Raw genomic sequence first — 6,077 nt, forward strand, 5'->3', positions numbered from 1 at the left:
GCACCTGCATAGCATCCTCCTATGCCAACCTATTATGGGCAATCTAGAGGAAACCTTCTGAGCCTTCCAAAACCCCAAACACTTGATCTGATTTAAGTTCATTGATGATATTGTCTTGATCCGTGCTCAGGGCCAAGACACCCAACTCTCATTTCTTCACAACCTCATCACCTCTCCCACCCGCTTCACCTGGTCCACCCCAACCCAGCATGCCACCTTCCTGGACATTGACCACCTCCTCTCTGATGGCTCCATCCACACCACTGTCCACATTAAATCCATCAACCACCTGCATTTCAACAGCTGTCATCCCTCCCAAACCAAAAAATCCCTCTGTGCAGCCTGGCCAGCAGGGGGCAGTAGATCTGCAGTGAAAAGAATTCTCTTGCCCAAAGCTGAGGGTCTCACAACAGCCTTCAGAGCCAGTCATTACCCCCAGATCTAGTCTGCAAACAGGTTTCCCATTCCATACCCCCAAAAACACCCAATCCTCCCACCATCCCCAACAACAAGCTACAAGTGTGCTCCCCCCTTCATCACCCTACACCAACCCAGGTTAGAACAACTGAACCACATCCTTTGTCAGGTCTGTGATTATCTGTCATCATGCTCTGAACTTAGGGACATCGTACCCAAGATCCTTCCCACCCCTCCTAAAGTGATGTTCGACTGCCCAATGAACCTTCAACACCCTAGTTCATCCATATGCCACTCCCAATCCCAACTTCTTGCCACAGGGATCATATCCCTGTGGAAGACGCAGGTGCAAGACCTGCCCAATCCACTTACCCAGTGCTTTCTACTCTTATCAGAGGCCCAACCACATGTGAAAGCAGCAATGTCATATACCAGCTCTGCTGCAATTGTTGCACAGCTTTTTATATTGGTATGACTATCAATTACCTGTCTACCAGGGTGAATGTTCACTACCAAACTGTGGCCAAGAGCAAAGTGGACCACCTGTGGCACAACATGAAGCTGAACATAATGTGCTCCATTTCAGTGGCTGCTCCACAACCTGTAACATCTGGATCCTCCCCTCCACCACCAGCTTTTTCCGAACTTTGTGGATGGGATTTATACTTACAACACATTCTCTGCTCCCACAATAATCCCGGCTTCAACCTAAGCTAACCTACTGCCCCCACATCCTCCAGCCAACAGTTTCTGCCATCTCTGGTCTATCACCTCCTCCAAATTCATGTTCCCCCCCTTATTGTGCTCTGCTCTCTGCAAACGCCACCAGCTTTTCACTTTTTTTCTGCTCTCCTATTCTGATCACTCCCCCCCACCTTACCCCTATCCCCATGCTCCCATTCCATTCTCCTCCACAGCCTCCCGACGCCATGCCAGGCAGCCACCGTCTTGTTCCTGCACGCTCTTGTCAGGAAGTGCTGGTTCCCCCCCCCCCACCCCCTCCCATCCTGTATCCTGCTATCCTTCCCCTTCTTCACCCCACTCCAGACTGCTGCTTCAGCTTGACAGTAGACCATTGCCCTCTGGCTTCTGCGGCGGGAGAAGTGTGCTTGCTTGTGTGAATATGTTTTCTCTTCTTTTCAGAAGAAGGCTTTGGCTGAAAGCTCAGTGTGTAACAGGTTTTTTGTTGTGCCTGTCTGCAACTCAATGCGTCATATTTACGGAGAATAACAATCCGTCCTTTTCGTAGTATTGTTGATAGTACACACACTGTTCTTTACGAAGAATGCTTTGTATTACGATATGAAGAATAAATCTGTTAATTTCACTACAACCTTGCAAGTTATTTCAGGGGACATTCATGAAATACTATAAGAACCGTATGCTCTTTCGGTTTCTATCAATTTGTTTGCTTATTCCTCATTTGGGCCCATGACACTTTGTGGGTCTGATTCTAGAGCACGTGCCATGACTTTCATATCAGTTCTAACCACTATCCTGATACACATTTTTATGTTGGTATTAATATGGACAAATAAATTAATGATTGACACCCCCCCTCCCCCCCCCCCCCACCACCACCACCACCACCACCACCACCACCACCACCACCCTGTACGATGTACGGTGGTGATTACCAGCCAGCTCGCACATACACTGCCTAACAAAACAGAAGGGGAGAAGAGAATGGAATAAAATTTCATAGTTTGGGAGGATATGTGATGTTATTTCAGTGGTTACAAAATCAAGTCAAGTTTACAGAGAATATAAGTTTGACATTGCAACCCCTTTGGCCTGGATGAGTGTCCTGATTTGGTGGGGAAGGGTGTCATAAAGCTGTTGTCTTCTCCTGAGGGAAGCAATTCACAACTGTTGTGACTGATCATTGATATTTTGGATACTGGCTCCAGGATGGAGTTGACATCAGAGCTGGCCCCAACACCTTTCATGAGCAGATTTGGGGAGCTTGCTGCTGACAGGAGTACCTCAGCATCACACAGTCAGTCTCTCTTTTGTTTGTGAGGGACACTTTTGCCTTGCCCTACACTGAGCTGCCGACCTGTGTCATACTGATGCAGGCAAATTTTAAAGAATGGGGCACTTCTTTCGCTCCCCATAGTATTGATGATATTCTCTGAACAATTGAATAATTAATTAATTTTGACTCGGTGCGTTGGGTATGTCTATGATCTTTTAACATTGATCACTTGATGATGCAGCTTAAAGCCACATAACTGGTCGTGTTCTAATAAACAACAATTTTACCAGCTGTGAGCCGAGTTCTTCCTAACATCACACCTTTCAACAGCTGTGGTTGCCCGGAATATAAAATCGTTTGTCATACCCGATGACGCCCCACATCATGATGCCAGCAGTAACACTGCCACGCCTCTCCAAAACATTGGAAGAATGGGACCTCTCCCCAGATCACCACCATGCTCACTGATGATGGTCATCTGGGATACTGCAGAACTGCAATTCATTGCTGGACACAATGTGATACCACTAATCAGCGGTCCATGCTCCTGGATTATGATACCACCCCAAACAAGCCATTTGGTTTGTGCTAATAATGGCAGTCTATGGATGTGACAGTAATTGCCCAGTGCAGCTGCTGCTAGTGTCCGAACTGTGGTATGTGAAAATGTTGCATGGAGCCTGTTACTTGTAATCAAATGGCCAGCACAAATGTGAAGTGTCATATGTTACTATTCTGAGTTAAACCTTTATTATATCTATTATTGAGTTGACAAATTCTCTCTGAATAAAATTTTGGTATCAGAAATGACAGGAAGCTCATGACAGCATGTTGAAAGTGTTGGGAGCCAAGCCAGTTTTTCATGTGCACAGTAATATGGAAGTCAGTTGGAGCTCATGTGGACAGTAGGAAGACTGTTAAAATAAGTCCCATTTTAACTGATTCGACAACTTTTGCATTTGCTGGGCATGTGGGACTGAGCATCATGCAAAAACGTGACAGATGTTGACAATATTACTGGTGAACAATGTGATGATGCTCCCTTGTGGTGGTAGGCGTACTCAACCAGAATCTTGACAATGATTGTACCTGCCCTCCTGTTCCTATGCAGCCCAACATCAGTTTACTGTAATGTCTGAATGTCCCACCAATATGGATATTGCACGACTGGACCAGTCGGCCAAATAAACTCTGTTAGGCACATTTCAAACTGTCAAATGCTTGATAATGCTGTCTCACACAAGTATGTGACATCTCCTTGTCCTTCACAGTCATCACTCAACATGTGACTATGTTCTCATGCTTTATGTATATTACTGATCTGACGATAATGCTAAACATGAATGACACTAGTGCACTTTGGTGACTGTGTTACCTGTCACAGTAATTGCATCTCTAGTCATTAATGTACCCTCCAGCAGAGTGTACATGTATAAAGCTGCATTGCCCTCTGACTATGTCTTCTGGTTGCTTCACTTTTTTTGTCAGTCAGTGTATATTATCCATCAGCCCAAAGTTTTATTTTTTACTCAGCCTGCTCCTCAACTGGGCCAGCAGTCGAAACACCTTGTGTTTACTGTAAGATGTAACAGATTTTAAAAAAATCGCCAGTCTATGGCTGGTAATGATTGAAAGCACATTCTACGTTTGCTTCTCAAACCAAAATAAGTCTGTAAGACATAATAGTAATAAAAAAAAATTGATTATTATCTCATTAATCTAACTTTTTTGAGGATACAATTTGAGAGTTCTTGAGCTTCTTGACACAACCACTTTCCTTTCCATTCACACACTCACACATTACCATCCATAAAACATACTATGGCAGCCATATGTAATGTAACCTCAGCAATGCTATAAATAAAGTACTGTAATAATTAAAGCACATTTATTATAAAAATCTTTGTCTACACCTTTGGATTACGTCTCTGCATAATCATTATTCAGAGTTAAGCATTTATTATACCTCTTAATGAGTTGACAGATTCTCTTTGCATAACATTTTGGTGTCAGAAACAGCAGCAACCTCATGACAACATGAGTTCTGCACTGCACTGGAATCAGAATGTTGGGAGCCAAGCCAATGTTTCATGTGCATACTGAGATGGAAGTCACTTGGAGCCCATATAGGGTGTAGGGGGATTGTTAAAATAAGTCCCATTTTAACTGATTGAACAACTTTTCATGTTTGCTGAATAATGTGGCACTGAGTATAGCACAAAAACATGAGTTATAGATAAGAGACTGTGTCACTTATTCGGAATAGCTCTTCTTAGTTTTCTTGATATCTCACAGTAGGCTTCAGTTTTGTTTGACTTTCTACACTTCACAAAATCCTCAAATAAGATTTCTTTAACCCCCCATCTAGCATCCCCCCCTCCCTCCCCCTCCCACCCAACCTCCAACCACGCCACTGGAAAAAGAAAAACAATAGACATATACAGTTTTTGTGGCTGATAGTTTGGTGTGCTTTACTTTTGGGTGAGGTGGTGTGGGCCCTTACCATTGACTGCTACTTTTTCTCTGTGTTAACGTAGGAAGACAGTGTCTCATCACTGGTAATGGTTGCATTAAATAGGCTTTCTTCCTCCACAGAGTAATGAAAAAGAAAGTCTAGAGAAGCAGTCGTCCTTTGAGTTTTGTCTTTACAAGAAGGTGTTTGGTAACCCAAAGAGCACAGAACTTGCTGTACCCAAATAGTTTAGTCATGAGTTCCTGTAAAACACCAAGAAATCTGTGGAAGTTTTCCAACAGTTCAGATATTGTGACATGCAATTTTCACAAAGTGTTTCGTCAGATTTATGTTCCAATTTGTTGCTGACTACAGATGGATGGCCACTTCTGTCATCTTCAAAAACATTAATCCTTCCACTGTTAAGAAATTTTCTGTAGCTGATAATTTTAACCATCTACGTGAGAAAGGAGTCTAGTGCAGCTGTCAGTAATAAGAATTTCCACGACCAGCCAGCACAGGTGTCGACTCCATGGGGCCTGAGGGGGCCCGAGCCCCCTCAAAAATTCGTTTGGGGTGGCAGAGCCCCCCCCCCCCCCCCCCCCCCCCCGCCCCAATAATTTAAGAAAATTATTAGTTATATTATGCTTTGTAAAATCACAAAATTATGTTGGAATTTTTTATTTTCCTTGTTTGATGAGATTTACCTTTTAAAATACATTCAGTAATAAGTTAAGACAAATAATTATTACAGCAGTAGGCAGGTTAACTGAAAATCGGTGGTGTGAATAATGATAGTGCACACTTAGAATTTGCCCGGTGCGCGAACCTTTGGGTAAAGTTTGGCGCCGGCGGGACAGCACTGTGGCCGCGGCGACATCAAAAACACTGGAGCAGAAGCGCCTGGAACCCACCGTGTCGCGTCGCCTTGATGCTTCGAGACATTACAATACCGCGGCTGTAGAAAGTCCACCCTGCTGTCACAGTCATTCAGCGTGGATAGTTTCGTTCAGTGAATGCTGCAGACGTGTTTACTGTTCTGACTTTCGTCCCTAGTGGACTATTTTATATGACTATATTTTATTCGTTTACTTTAGTCTCTTAGTGTATTGTGAATTAAATTTGCAATGGATAAGTTTGTTACCAAAAAGGCGCGCTTGGAAGTTGATTATACTGCAAGGCAACCTCTAATAATTATTGTGCCATCAATTGCTTCGTCGACTTCAGGCG

The sequence above is a fragment of the Schistocerca serialis genome, chromosome 1, assembly GCF_023864345.2.
Source record: "Schistocerca serialis cubense isolate TAMUIC-IGC-003099 chromosome 1, iqSchSeri2.2, whole genome shotgun sequence".
NCBI lineage: Eukaryota > Metazoa > Arthropoda > Insecta > Orthoptera > Acrididae > Schistocerca > Schistocerca serialis.